Raw genomic sequence first — 15140 nt, forward strand, 5'->3', positions numbered from 1 at the left:
TCACCCAAGTCCAGGAATCCAGAGAGTCCCAAATAGGATAAATCTAAGGTGAAACACCCCAAGACACATATTAATCAAATTAACAAAGATCAAAAACAAAGAACAAATATTAAAAGCAGCAAGGGAAAAACAAGAAATAACACACAAGGGGATTCCCGTAAGGATAATAGCTGATCTTTCAATAGAAACTCTTCAGGCCAGAAGGGAATGGCAGGACATACTTAAAGTGATGAAAGAAAATAACTTACAGCCCAGATTACTGTACCCAGCAAGGATCTCATTCAAATATGAAGGAGAAATCAAAAGCTTTACAGACAAGCAAAAGCTGAGAGAATTCAGCACCATCAAACCAGCTCTCCAACAAATGCTAAAGGATCTTCTCTAAACAAGAAACACAAAAAGGGTGTATAAACTTGAACCCAAAACAATAAAGTAAATGGCAACTGGATCATACTTATCAGTAATTACCTTAAACATAAATGGGTTGGATGCCCCAACCAAAAGACAAAGACTGGCTGAATGGATAAAAAAACAAGACCCCTATATATGTTGTCTACAAGAGACCCACCTCAAAACAAGGGACACATACAGACCGAAAGTGAAGGGCTGGAAAAAGATATTCCACACAAATAGAGACCAAAAGAAAGCAGGAGTAGCAATACTCATATCAGATAAAATAGACTTTAAAACAAAGGCTGTGAAAAGAGACAAAGAATGACATTACATAATGATCAAAGAATAAATCCAAGAAGAAGATATAACAATTATAAATATATATGCACCCAACATAGGAGCACTGCAATATGTAAGACAAATGCTAACAAGTATGAAAGGGGAAATTAACAATAACACAATAATAGTGGGAGACTTTAATACCCCACTCACACCTATGGATAGATTAACTAAACAGAAAATTAACAAGGAAACACAAAGTTTAAATGATACAATAGACCAGTTAGACCTAATTGATATCTATAGGACATTTCACCCCAAAACAATGAATTTTACCTTTTCCTTAAACGCACATGGAACCTTCTCCAGGATAGATCACATCCTGGGCCATAAATCTAGCCTTGGTAAATTCAAAAAAATTGAAATCATTCCAAGCATCTTTTCTGACCACAATGCAGTAAGATTAGATCTCAATTACAGGAGAAAAACTATTAAAAATTCCAACATCTGGAGGCTAAACAACACGCTTCTGAATAACCAACAAATCACAGAAGAAATAAAAAAAGAAATTAAAATATGCATAGAAACAAATGAAAATGAAAACACAACAACCCAAAACCTGTGGGACACTGTAAAAGCAGTGCTAAGGGGAAGGTTCATAGCAATACAGGCATACCTCAAGAAACAAGAAAAAAGCCAAATAAATAACCTAACTCTACACTTAAAGCAACTAGAAAAGGAAGAAATGAATAGCCCCAGGGTTAGTAGAAGGAAATAAATCTTAAAAATTAGGGCAGAAATAAATGCAAAAGAAACAAAAGAGACCATAGCAAAAAGCAACAAAACCAAAAGCTGGTTCTTTGAAAAGATAAATAAAATTGACAAACCAGTAGCCGGACTCATCAAGAAACAAAGGGAGAAAAATCAAATCAATAAAATTAGAAATGAAAATGGAGAGATCACAACAGATAATGCAGGAATACAAAGGATCATAAGAGGCTACTATCAGCAATTATATGGCAATAAAATGGACAACGTGGAAGAAATGGACAAATTCTTAGAAAAGTATAACTTTCCAAACCTGAACCAGGAAGAAATAGAAAATCTTAACAGACCCATCACAAGCATGGAAATTGAAACTGTAATCAGAAATCTTCCAGCAAACAAAAGCCCAGGTCCAGACGGCTTCACAGCTGAATTCTACCAAAAATTTAGAGAAGAGCTAACACCTATCCTACTCAAACTCTTCCAGAAAATTGCAGAGGAAGGTAAACTTCCAAACTCATTCTATGAGGCCACCATTACCCTACTACCAAAACCTGACAAAGATCCCACAAAAAAAGAAAACTACAGACCAATATCACTGATGAACATAGATGCAAAAATCCTTAACAAAATTCTAGCAATCAGAATTCAACAACACATTAAAAAGATCATACATCATGACCAAGTGGACTTTATCCCAGGGATGCAAGGATTCTTCAATATCCACAAATCAATCAGTGTAATACACCACATTAACAAATTGAAAAATAAAAGCCATATGATTATCTCAATAGATGCAGAGAAAGCCTTTGACAAAATCCAACATCCATTTATAGTAAAAACTCTCCAGTAAGCAGGAATAGAAGGAACGTATCTCAACATAATAAAAGCCATATATGACAAACCCACAGCAAACATTATCCTCAATGGTGAAAAATTGAGAGCATTTCCTCTAAAGTCAGGAACAAGACAAGGGTGCCCACTCTCACCACTACTATTCAATATAGTTTTGGAAGTTTTGGCCACAGCAATCAGATCAGAAAAAGAAATGAATCCAAATTGGAAAAGAAGATGTAAAACTCTTACTGTTTGCAGATGACATAATCCTCTACATAGAAAACCCTAAAGACTCCACCAGAAAATTACTAGAGCTAATCAATGAATATAGTAAAGTTGTAGGATATAAAATCGACACACAGAAATCCCTTGCATTCCTATACACTAATAATGAGAAAATAGAAGGAGAAATTAAGGAAACAATTCCATTCACCATTGCAATGAAAAGAATAAAATACTTAGGAATATATCTACCTAAAGAAACTAAAGACCTATATAGAGAAAACTATAAAACACTGGTGAAAGAAATCAAAGAGGACACTACTGGAGAAATGGAGAAATATACCATGTTCATGGATCGGAAGAATCAATATAGTGAAAATAAGTATACTACCCAAAGCAATCTATAGATTCAATGCAATCCCTATCAAGCTACCAATGGTATTTTTTCACAGAGCTAGAACAAATAATTCCACAATTTGTATGGAAATACAAAAAACCTCGAATAGCCAAAGCAATCTTGAGAAACAAGGATGGAACTGGAGGAATCAACCTGCTTGACTTCAGGCTCTACTACAAAGCCACAGTCATCAAGACAGTATAGTACTGGTACAAAGACAGAAATATTGATCAATGGAACAAAATAGAAAGCCCAGAGATAAATCCACACACCTATGGACACCTTATCTTTGACAAAGGAGGCAAGAATATACAATGGAGAAAAGACAATCTCTTTAACAAGTGATGCTGGGAAAACTGGTCAACCACTTGTAAAAGAATGAAACTAGAACATTTTCTAACACCATACACAAAAATAAACTCAAAATGGATTAAAGATCTAAATGTAAGACCAGAAACTATAAAACTCCTAGAGGAGAACATAAGCAAAACACTCTTCGACATAAACCACAGAAGGGTCCTCTATGACTCACCTCCCAGAATTTGGAAATAAAAGCAAAAATAAACAAATGGGACCTAATTAAAATTAAAGGCTTCTGCACAACAAAGGCAAGTCTAAGCAAGGTGAAAAGACAGCCTTCAGAATGGGAGAAAATGATAGCAAATTAAGCAACTGACAAAGAGTTAATCTCAAAAATACACAAGCAATACCTGCAGCTCAATTCCAGAAAAATAAACGACCTAATCAAAAAATGGGCCAAAGAACTAAACAGACATTTCTCCAAAGATGGCTACAAACACATGAAAAGATGCTCGACATCACTCATTATCAGAGAAATACAAATAAAAACCACAATGAGGTACCATTTCACTCCAGTCAGAATGGCGACTATCCAAAAGTCTACAAGCAATAAATCCTGGAGAGGGTGTGGAGAAAAGGGAACCCTCTTACACTGTTGGTGGGAATGCAAACTAGTACAGCCACTATGGAGAACAGTGTGGAGATTCCTTACAAAACTGGAAATAGAACTGCCATACGACCCAGCAATCCCACTGCTGGGCATACATACCGAGGAAACCGGAATTGAAAGAGACACATGTATCCCAATATTCATTGCAGCAGTGTTTATAATAGCCAGGACATGGAAGCAACCTAGATGTCCATCAGCAGATGAATGGATAAGAAAGCTGTGGTACATAGACACAATGGAGTATTACTCAGGCATTAAAAAGAATACATTTGAATCAGTTCTAATGAGGTGGATGAAACTGGAGCCTATTATGCAGAGTGAAGTAAGCCAAAAAGAAAAACACCAATACAGTATACTAACACATACATAGAGAATTTAGAAAGATGGTACCGATAACCCTGTATATGAGACAGCAAAAGAGACACAGATGTATAGAATAGTCTTTTGGACTCTGTGGGAGAGGGAGAGGGTGGGATGATTTGGGAGAATGGCATTGAAACATGTATAATATCATATGTGAAACGAATCGCCAGTCCAGGTTCGATGCATGATACAGGATGCTCGGGGCTGGTGCACTGGGATGACCCAGAGGGATAGTATGGGGAGGGAGGTCGGAGGGGGGTTCAGGATGGGGAACACATGTACACCAGTGGTGGATTCATGTATGGCAAAACCAATATAATATTGTAAAGTAATTAGCCTCCAATTAAAATAAATAAATTTATATTAAAAAAATCAATGAATTTAGCAAAGGAACTCAGTTTTAATCACAGGATACTAATTAAGCCATCTTGCATGAAGAGCAGCACACAAAGGGGAGATGAGCTGAACAGTGACACAGTGTAATATGCTCAAAGAATCAACTTGGCCTCTTAGTGGTGGGCAATGGAGACTTGGTGAAATGAAAGATTTTGTAAAAGATGAAGAGAGGAAATTATAGTGACTTCTGTAATGCTCCTTACAATTTTTCTTTCTATTCCTATGTTTACCCTTCCCTCTCATCCTACTCCTCAAACTGTTCTACTGCAGTAATCTCAGCCTCTTTCCACTCCAGAATAGTCTAAATACTGCTTCCAAGGTTTATCTTTTTATAATAATCCTTTGGTGATTCTAGTTTCTGGCTCAAAATATCTCAAGGTTTTCCTTGCTGAAAGCAGTGGCTCTCAATTTGTTACCAACAACACATAAGGGCGCTTGTTAGAAAAGTACATTCCTAAACACACTCCTCAGAGAATCCGATCCCATGAATCTAGCATGATGCTGGAGAATTTATATTTTTCCAAGTATATTTCTAATGCAGGTACCTCAGTAATGTATTACTGAGAGAAATTTACTTACATGGTCAAGTCCAGCTCTTTAGCCAGAGGACTGACCTTTAATGGTGGAAATTCAGTTCTAGGGCAGGTAAAAGAGGGGGAAGAGTGGTTTGGGGAGACTGGTCTCCAAAATATCCATAGGATAGGATACATTGGCAACCATGATTATGGGGGAATTTGCATCATATGGATGGAAAGGAATTTGTAAAGTCATGCCATCTGTTTTTTTGACTTAAGCCTCCCAGATATCTGGCATAGTGAGAAGTCTGGAATGAGGGCAGAAGACAAAGGTGTACTGCTTAACTTCCCTGGGCCTCAGCTTTCTCATCCATAAAATAGGAATGTAAAAATGCCTTCCCTCTCATTGTTGTAAATATCAAATGTGTGAAAATGCTTTGAAACTTGGAAAGTGTTGAATAACATGAGGTAATTATTTATATTAGTAGTCTGTTCTCTTCACCCTCTGTTCTCTTCACCTTTGCAAAATGACAAAAAAGATCTTGCTCAGGAGAGTAATTGTGGTTAAATACTCTAGGTTAAGCCTGTGGAGGGAGTGTGTGTTATTGACATCAATCCTGCTACAGTTATTTTCAGGAGAAAAGGTATAAGTCCTATAGCAGCCAGCAGAGTGTTTTTGATTACCCCATGGATTTGGGTAGCTTGGAGATCTGCTGTAGAGCTGGAATCTGACTTCCTCTGTGAGCATGAATTTGGCTGAATTTAGTAGTGAGAAAAGCTTAAGAAAACCCACACATGCTGAAACCCAAAAGGCTAATGAGAATAAACAGCTTGTGTAATTAGACCTTGTGCATTTCCCTAAAAAGAAATCATGAAATATGAACAAAATGTTGTCTCTGAAGACTTCATGGTTACTTGGTCTAGTTTTCAATTTGGAAACTATGCTCATTGCCTGCAGGAATTATAAGAACAATAGGCTTCTGGCTGTTTAGTGAATTGATGCCCTCACATGGATTCTGACATTTGATGTCCTGGCCTTGGCCCCACTCACAGCAGCAGGGCACTCATGCAGGCCGAGTTTTGCTCTGTTCTGAGCACTCACAGCTTAGCGACCTTACGTGGCTTTATATCGTGACTTCTTGATGAGCCAAAGTCTTCGTGATTTTGGTTTCAAACACGTTTATTCTTCCTTGTATGTCTTGTCCACAGAAAACAATGAAATGTTTTGTTTTAAATAAACTCTACTGTTCTTCTCAGAGTCCTGGTGTTTTCAGTAAAAAGGACACAATTCCCTTACCCACCCAGGTTTGTCAAATCTCTGTATTTTGCCACTTTTGCTCCATGTCTTTTGTTATATAATAAATATCTTTATTTTTAAAACAAATAAAATGGAGATGCAGTTCAAGCGCCTGTGAAATCCTCCCCACCAGATTCTTGTTTCTCTTCCTCTCTTCCCAGAAGTGGCCACTATGCTGAATGAAGCAAGCAACATGAGGCTCAACTGAATGTTTTGACCAAGTAATAATATTTCAAAATGAAGTTCCCATCCCTTGTGGAAATGTGAAAGTAGGTGTCTCAAATCAGGCCATAGGAAAGTCATGAAATTTTGTTTCTTCTAGAAATAATTTTCTTAGTTTCTACCACTTTCTGGTATAAACCTTTAAACTTTCCCCTGCTGAATTTCATTAGTAGTACTTCTCTTTAAAAGATAAGTAAGACATTACATGGTTCAAACTTCAAAATTGTTTCCAAATAATATATATTAAGGCTTCTTTCATCTACTTTGGTCCCCTCATTCCCAACCTTGTGGTTAATAACTTTTATTAGTTTCTTGTTTGTACTTCTAGTCTTTTTATTTTATACACAAAAAAATGTGAATATACATTCTTACTTTCCTGCTTTCTTTTCTCAGAACAGTATATTCTATATTCATTGTTTTACATCACATTTTCCATTTAGTAATATATCCTGGAGATCTGTACTGCAGCAGCCCCCTTCTCTCTCTCTTTTTATACCATGTTGTATTTTATAGTTGTATAACATTTCATCCAGCACATATTAATGCATAGGACTTTATTAATTTTACAATTACATAGTATTTAGTTGCATGGATAGAAAATATTTATCCTAAATGACAACTGGACTTTCTTTTTCTATTGCTTTTTGAGTTTCTTCTTCCTTTTTTTTTTTAATCTTTTTGATGAAGTATAATTGCTTTACAGAATTTTGTTGTTTTCTGTCAAACCTTAACATGAATCAGCCTTATGTATACATATATCCCCTCCCTTTTGAACCTCCCTCCCATCTCCCTCCCCATCCCAACCCTCTAGGTTGACACAGAGCCCCTGTTTGAGTTTCCTGAGCCATACAGCAAATTCCCATTGGCTATCTATTTTACATATGGTAATGTAAGTTTCCTTGTTACTCTTTCCATACATCTCACCCTCTTTTCCCCACTCCCCATGTCCATAAGTCTATTCTCTATGTCTGTTTCTCCATTGCTGCCCTGGAAATAAATTCTTCATTACCATTTTTCTAGATTCCATATATATGCATTAGAATATTTATCTTTTTCTTTCTGACTTACTTCACTCTGTATAATAGGTTCTAGGTTCATCAACCTGATTAGAACTGACTCAAATGTGCTCCTTTTTATGGCTGAGTAATATTCCATTATGTATAGGTACCACAACTTCTTTATCCATTCATCGGTACTCAGGGGAGTTGGTGGCTAGGGTGGCAGGAGATATAGTGCTCTAGAAGGGTATGTCAACCAGTACTGGCCAATACACTCCAGTATTCTTCCCTGGAGAACCCCCCTCCCTGACAGAGAGACCTGGAAGGCCCCAGTCTACAGGGTTGCAAAGAGTTGGGCTCTAGCGAAGTGACCCTGTGCATGTAGATGCAAGATTTTTTTTGCCTGTGGCAGCTCTGCCCCAGTGAGAGTTGAGCATTAAGATAATGTAGCTGCTTGGCTTGCGGGGACCCTGGCAGTTCCAACTGTGCAGGAGCATGGACTGCTTCTGCTGCAGGAGTTATGGCCCTATCAGAGTCTTTTTCTGAGCCTCTTGTAGCTGGGGATCAGAACACCTCTTTGGCCAATCTTTCTCTGTAGCTCCACCCATTCAGGCACTTAGAGGGCTCCCTTGCCTGCGGTCCTTCTGTGTTGTTCTGCATGTCAGGCACATAGAGGGGTCTTCCTGGCTGGGATCTTACTCTGTAGATTGGTGGGTCAGGCACTTAAAGGGGCACCCTGGGTGGGGTCCTGCTCTGTAGTTCAGTGCATCACATGTTTGACTGGCCAGCCTGTCTATTGTTCAGCTGCCCATGCTGGCATGTGGAGAGAGAGAGGCTATGGTGATGGCTCCACCCCCTATGCGTGACTCAGCAGTAACGCCTTCCTTCCATGACTGCCTGGCTTTCCTCCACAGGCATTTCCCACCACAATCTCTTCCCTCACATCCCCTCTATCTGTCTCTCCACAGTCAACAGCAGCCCTTGCCCTGGGATTGCTTCACAATCCCTAAACTCCAGCTCCCAGCCACTGCGTCTTCCAGGGGACCTGCGTCCCTGTCCAGGGTATGTATGGCTGCAGTAAGGACTGTCTGATTCTCATTCCTTTTAGGCTGCCACAGATCAGCTGTTTCACTTTCAGCCTTAAATGTTTCTCCTCTGACTTAGACAATTGCTCTGATGTGGGAACAAACTCCTGCTTTGGTTCCCCTACCCTCCTAGAGCAAGTCCAGTCCTACTAATACTCCTGTTTTTCCCCCTAGTTCCTTTGTCCTACCAAGTTTTGCGTGGTTCTATGTTTTCTTTTCCTTTGGTCAGGTACTCCTGTCTGCTCTCAGCTGGTGTCTGAAGGTGTCTTCCTGATGTATCCGTGGAGAGAGATGTACTCCACGTCCACCCACTCCTCAGCCATCTTGTTCTCTTTCCTCTCCTTAATTTTTAGGATGTCCTTATAAATTAGGAATAACATTTTGTCTGTGCTGTGAGTTTTAAAAATTTTTTCTTAGATTGTCATGTGTGGCAAAGTTCACTTTTACTCTTTTATCATGGACGAAATTATTTTAAAATGGAAAGGATCTTAGAACTCTTCTACTCTTTCATTTTGCAATGAGGAAACTCTGGCTTATGATGCCTGAGTACTGAGTACCACCTACCAGGTAAAGACAGAAGCTGAATTTGAATACCAGTCAATGGTTTGTCCACCATGGTCCTGTGCATAATGAAATAGTGCTTATTATGGAGTGATTGACTTGTGTAAACTTCATGAAAGTAAAAATTTATGTTTTCTCAAAGACAACTGTAGAGCTACCCATATCCTAGTTCCCCAAAGATTTAGTTGAATCATCAAAAGAATAGTATCCCATGAAGACATGTGCAGGTGTAGATGGTTTAACTAGGGAATTCTATAAGATATTTAAAGAAAATACAATACTCATCCCACATAAACTTTTTCAAAAAATAGATGTGAGACCTTCTTAATTAATATAATTGAAGACAGTATTATCATGATACCAAAGCCAGATAAAGCCATCAGGAGGAAAGAAAACCATAGACCAGTATCTCTCATGAACATAGAAGAAATCAACCTTAACAAAATAATGGCAACCTGAGTCTAGCAACGTGTGAAAAGGATTATCATCATCTAAACGGTACTTATTCTAGGAATGTAGGGTTAGTTTATCCCTTCCTTCTCCCTCAGTTATTCCCATTATGTGTTACACCTTTTGTAGTTGTCCCACAGTTTTTGGATATTCTTTTCTGTTCTTTTTTGAGTCATTTTTCCCTCTTTGCTTTTCAGTTTTGGAAGTTCCTATTGTTATATCCTCAAGCTGAGAGATTCTTTCTTCATAAAATTAATAGCTGTGTCCAGTATAACTAATAAGCACATCTAAGGGATTCTTTATTTCTATTACAGTGTTTTTGATCTTTATCATTTCTTATATATTCTTCCTTAAATTTCCCATCTCTCTGCTTTCATTATCCATCTGCTCTTGCATAATGTCTACTTTTTCCATTAAAAACCTTAGCACATTAATCATGGGTTTAAAAAAAAACTTTTAATTTCAGCATTTCTGCTGCATCTGAATATGGTTCTAACGTGTTTTCACTATCTTCAAATTGTGTCTTTACCATTCAGTATAACTTTTTTTTTGGTATGTGTACGTGATTATGATATACTGGGTGAAAGGAAACTGTGGTAAGTAGGGCATTAATAATGTAGTGATAATGTGTGGAGAGAAGGGGAAATATTATAGTCTGTGATTTGGTTTCAGTCTTTTGGGGAGCCCATGCCCCTGGATTGTGAACTTCCACAGTGCTGCCTAGTATCTGCTACCTCACGTCTCCCTCCCCCACCACTTAGGTGGAATAGGATGGCTAGAGAGAGCTGGAGTTCGTGCTTCTCTTCTACCATGTAAGTTAGTCTCTGGTAAAATTGCTTCTCCTGAAGGCAGGCCTTGTTAAGAAAGACGGAATGGGTTGATATATTTCAAAATGATACCTTTTTCCCCTCCCCTGCCTGCGGGAAGCACAAGAGAGTTTTTCTCTCATAGTCACATTGAAAACAGGATGAAGTTCTTAGAGGGAAAACTTAGAAAAGTGTGGCTCCTACTCCATGACTGGGTCCCCTTGGAGTTTGTGGTCTCTCAGACTTGTGCGCACTGAACCACCAGCAATTGTTAACTACAGTTCAAGTAGCCCTACCATGGATGTTTCTGCCTGCGGGTTTATGTTCCAGTAAGTTGTAAACTGTATCTCTGTATCTGCCTGTCATTCTCTCCAATTTTTAGACCAGCAGTTTGTCCTGTAGCCTCATTTCTCTGATGGATCTAAGAACTCTTTTATCTTTTTACTTGTTGTTAGGATGAAGTGCTGACTTCTAAGCTTCTTACAATGCAAGGTTATCCCAAAATTGATTTGTGTAATGTACCATGTTAACAGAGAAAAAGGACACAAACTATGTGATTAGCTCAGTAAACATAAAAAAAATTTTTTTTTAATATCCAGCATGCATTCATGATAAAAGTTCTCAACAAATTAGGAATAGATGAAAATTTCCTCATCGTGATAAAGAGCTACAGCTAACAACATGCTTAATATTAAAAGCTTGAATGCTTTCTCTCCTTAATATTTGAACAAATATATGCTCTTGCCTCTTTTATTCAGCACTTCACTGGAAATTCTACTCGGTGCAATAAAGCAAGAATAAGAGATCACAAGTTACAAGATCAGTATCTAAAAATCAATTAGTATTTTCTATATATATTAGCAATTCAGAATCTAAAAATAAATTTAAGAAAATAATGTTATTTATTATGTAATCAAAAAGAACAAAATACTTAGGCATAAATTTAACAAAAGGAGCAGAAGCTGTATGCTGAAAACTCTAAGACTTTGCTTATAAAAAGTAATGAAGACCTAAGTAAGTGATGGCATCCCACTCCAGTACTCTTGCCTAGAAAATCCCGTGGATGGAGGAGACTGGTAGGCTACAGTCCATGGGGTCGCTGAGGGTTGGACATGACTGAGCGACTTCACTTTCACTTTTCACTTCCATGCATTGGAGAAGGAAATGGCAACCCACTCCAGTGTTCTTGCCTGGAGAATCCCAGGGATGGGGGAGCCTGGTGGGCTGCTGTCTATGGGGTCACACAGAGTCAGACACGACTGAAGTGACTCAGCAGCAAGTAAGTGAGAGATAGACTATGTTCATAGATTTGAAGACTCCATTTAGTTAAAATGGCAATTCTTTTCTCAAACCGATCTATAGATTCAACAGAGTCCCTATCAAATTCCCAGCAGGCTTTTTAATATAAATTGACAAGTTGATCCTAAAATTTAATTGAAAATTGAAAGTAACTAGAATAAACAAAGCAATTTTGAAAGGACAGTGTCGAAGGAGTTGTGCTACCTAATTTTCAAAGCTTAGTATGAAGCCACAATAATCAAGACAATGTGGGGTTAGCATTAGACTATGAATCACTGGAACAATACAGAGTCTACAAATAAACCCATACACGGCCCCTTGATTTTTTATGGACTTGTAGATAATTCAGTGGGGTAGGAGTAAGAGAGTTTATTCAATTCGACTCGAACAATTGGATGTCTCTATGCAAAGCAAAAGTACATCATACACAAAGTTCTATTCAAAATGATTCATAGATCTAAATGTAAGAGCTTAACATATTATATATCTAGAATTAAACTGGAGAGAAAACATTGATAACTTTGAATTTCTTAGGACACAAAAAACATGAGCAATGAAAGATAAAATGTTTACTTTTCAAACGACACCATTGAGAAAACAGAAAGGAAAGACAAGTAAAAAGAATGGGAAAAATATTTTAAATTATCTGATAAAGAACTTATATTCAGAATATGAAGAAATCCTGTACAGTAAATAATCTGAAGGCACACAACACAATTAAAAATGGATAAAAATTTGAATAGACCCTTCAAAAAAAGATCTGTGAATAGCAAATAAGCACATGAAAAGATGTTCAACATTGTTAGACCTTAGGGAAATACAGACTGAAATCCCATTGAGAATCCCCTACACATCTCTAAAATACATGCTACCAGAAAAGACTGAGAATACTAATTACTGAGGATACATAGAAACCAGAACTCTCATATGTTGCTGATGGAAGTGGAAAATGAAACAATCTCCTTTGAAAAATTGCGTAGCAGTTTTCTACAAAGTTGAACTTACATTTATCAAATGACCAAAAAATTTTCCTTTCTAGGTAGGAATATGCCCAAGAGAAATGAAAATACTTGTATCCAAATATTTGTTACACACAATATCTCTTTTTGGAATATTTGGAAGCAATCCAAATGTCCATCAATTGGGGAATAGGTAGGCAACAGTTATATCTAAGCAACAAGTGCCATTCAGCAGTAAAAAGGGGTGAATTACGCATGTAACAGCATGGATAAACTCCAAAAACATGCTAAGTGTAAAACTAACATGGGAATATATACTGTGTGATTGCATTTATGGGAAATTGCTAGAAAAGGCAAAACTATAGAGACAAGAAGCAGGTTGCCTGGAGCTGGGATTGGGAGTAGGGATTGACAGCAAATGTACACAAGGGGAGTTTGGGGGGATGATGAATTTACAACTGTGTACATTTACTAAAAGTTATTTGATCTGTATACACCGAATGGGTAAATGTTACACTATTGTAAACTATACTTTAAAAAGCTGTTAAAGAAGGAGAAACTCTAAAGACGAAGTTGTATCACATGGTAATAGCTTGGAAGGTATCTTTCTTAAATGATTGTTTCTTGTTTCTTCCTTTAAAGTGAGTAGGGTTTTAATTGTTTTTGCTTTTTGAACAGGCTACTTCCTGGTGGCTCTCTGGAGGGATCATCCCCTAGAGCAGATGTACATTATAGCTCATGCTGAGTCTCTCCGTCAGTAGAGACAGTTGCCAGCCAAGAGTGAGACTCAGCTGGAGAGGCAGAGTGAGGCTTCTGGGGTAGGCGCCCCTCAGGTTTTCCTCTAATTATTCCAGCTGAGCATACAAGAAGAAAGGCAAAGCCACAGGGAGGCATATTAATTAAAATGTCTCCTTTTTCAGTGGGCCATCATGATTCTCCTAACTTTTAGGAGGTTACAGCTGTAGGTTTACAGTTTGTTATTTCCTTCCATTGCCAACATAATTGCAAGATGAAATAATCCCACATTTTAATATTCAGAAATAGTCACTTGGATAGATTAATAAGCAGGATATCTAATTACCAATTGGGGTCAGGTAAGAAAAAGTATCTAGTTTTTAAATGAGACTGTTGAGAACTGTCCTGAATGGGGACTTTCACTATAGATTTCCTTCTGGTGTAGTTTACTTGGACATAGCAGGAAAGATCTTAGTCTTTGAGCTTTTGGTGTCCAATTGCCTCTTATGTGAAAAAGCTCCACTCACTGGTTTTGTTACCACTGTTTGCTTAGACCTTCACTGCCAATTAGTAAGGAACAGGAGAAACATGCCTTTTAGGGAATATAGAGAAAATTTTACTTTGATCTTATCTGCTGCCATTTTTGAATACATTTTCCCTTTGACCAGTGCCCCCCTTTCTCTTCTCACACAAAAAGCCTAAAACAAACAAAAACATAAGAGCAATTTACTTAAACTAGTTGTTATTCAGAAGTGTTTTTGATTTGATGTTTTAATTTTAAGATTACTCTGTTCATTGTAAGACCAGAGGCTTATATTTTCAGAGCCATATGCTGCTTTGGTCTTATGAATGGACACCCTGTGGATCTCAGCGGGAGTTAAAGCTGAGCTAGTTGCAGGATGGTGCTTTCTTCCTTTTGTTGCACAAAGAATTTTTCACTTGATTTTTCCAAAGAGTGTAATCTGCATGTATTAAGGGCACTTGTTTGGCATGTATGTTTACTGACATGTTTGGCTTAAATGTTTACTGACATGCTTGACTAAACAATAGCAATTGTTTTATAGGCATTTCTTAGTTTACTTGCCAGCACTAGACCTGCTAAAGATTCTTCCATAAGAGTGGCTTTCCCATACCCTTGCTGGGCAATTACTTTCAGTTTCTTGAATCTAAATATTGTTTGTCCTATTTTCAGAAGAGTGAGATGTTCCTTTCTCTATCCTAGGAGCTCATTTCTTCTGCAACAATCTTTCCTTAGTCTATGTGTCCATCTGTCATGCCCTCTGATCTCCAAACCTTATCTATCATTCAGAACACAGTTTGAAGTTTGATCTCCTTTATGAAATCATCCGCTGGATCATCTGGATCTGCTGGATCATTGAAAAAGCAAGAGAGTTCCAGAAAAATATCTATTTCTGCTTTATTGGCTATACCAAAGTCTTTGACTGTGCGGATCACAATAAACTGTGGAAAATTCTGAAGGAGATGGGAATACCAGACCACCTGACCTGCCTCTTGAGAAATCTATATGCAAGTCAGGAAGCAACAGTTAGAACTGGACATGGAACAACAGACTGTTTCCAAATCAGGAAAG

Source organism: Bos taurus, chromosome 22, assembly GCF_002263795.3.
Source record: "Bos taurus isolate L1 Dominette 01449 registration number 42190680 breed Hereford chromosome 22, ARS-UCD2.0, whole genome shotgun sequence".
NCBI lineage: Eukaryota > Metazoa > Chordata > Mammalia > Artiodactyla > Bovidae > Bos > Bos taurus.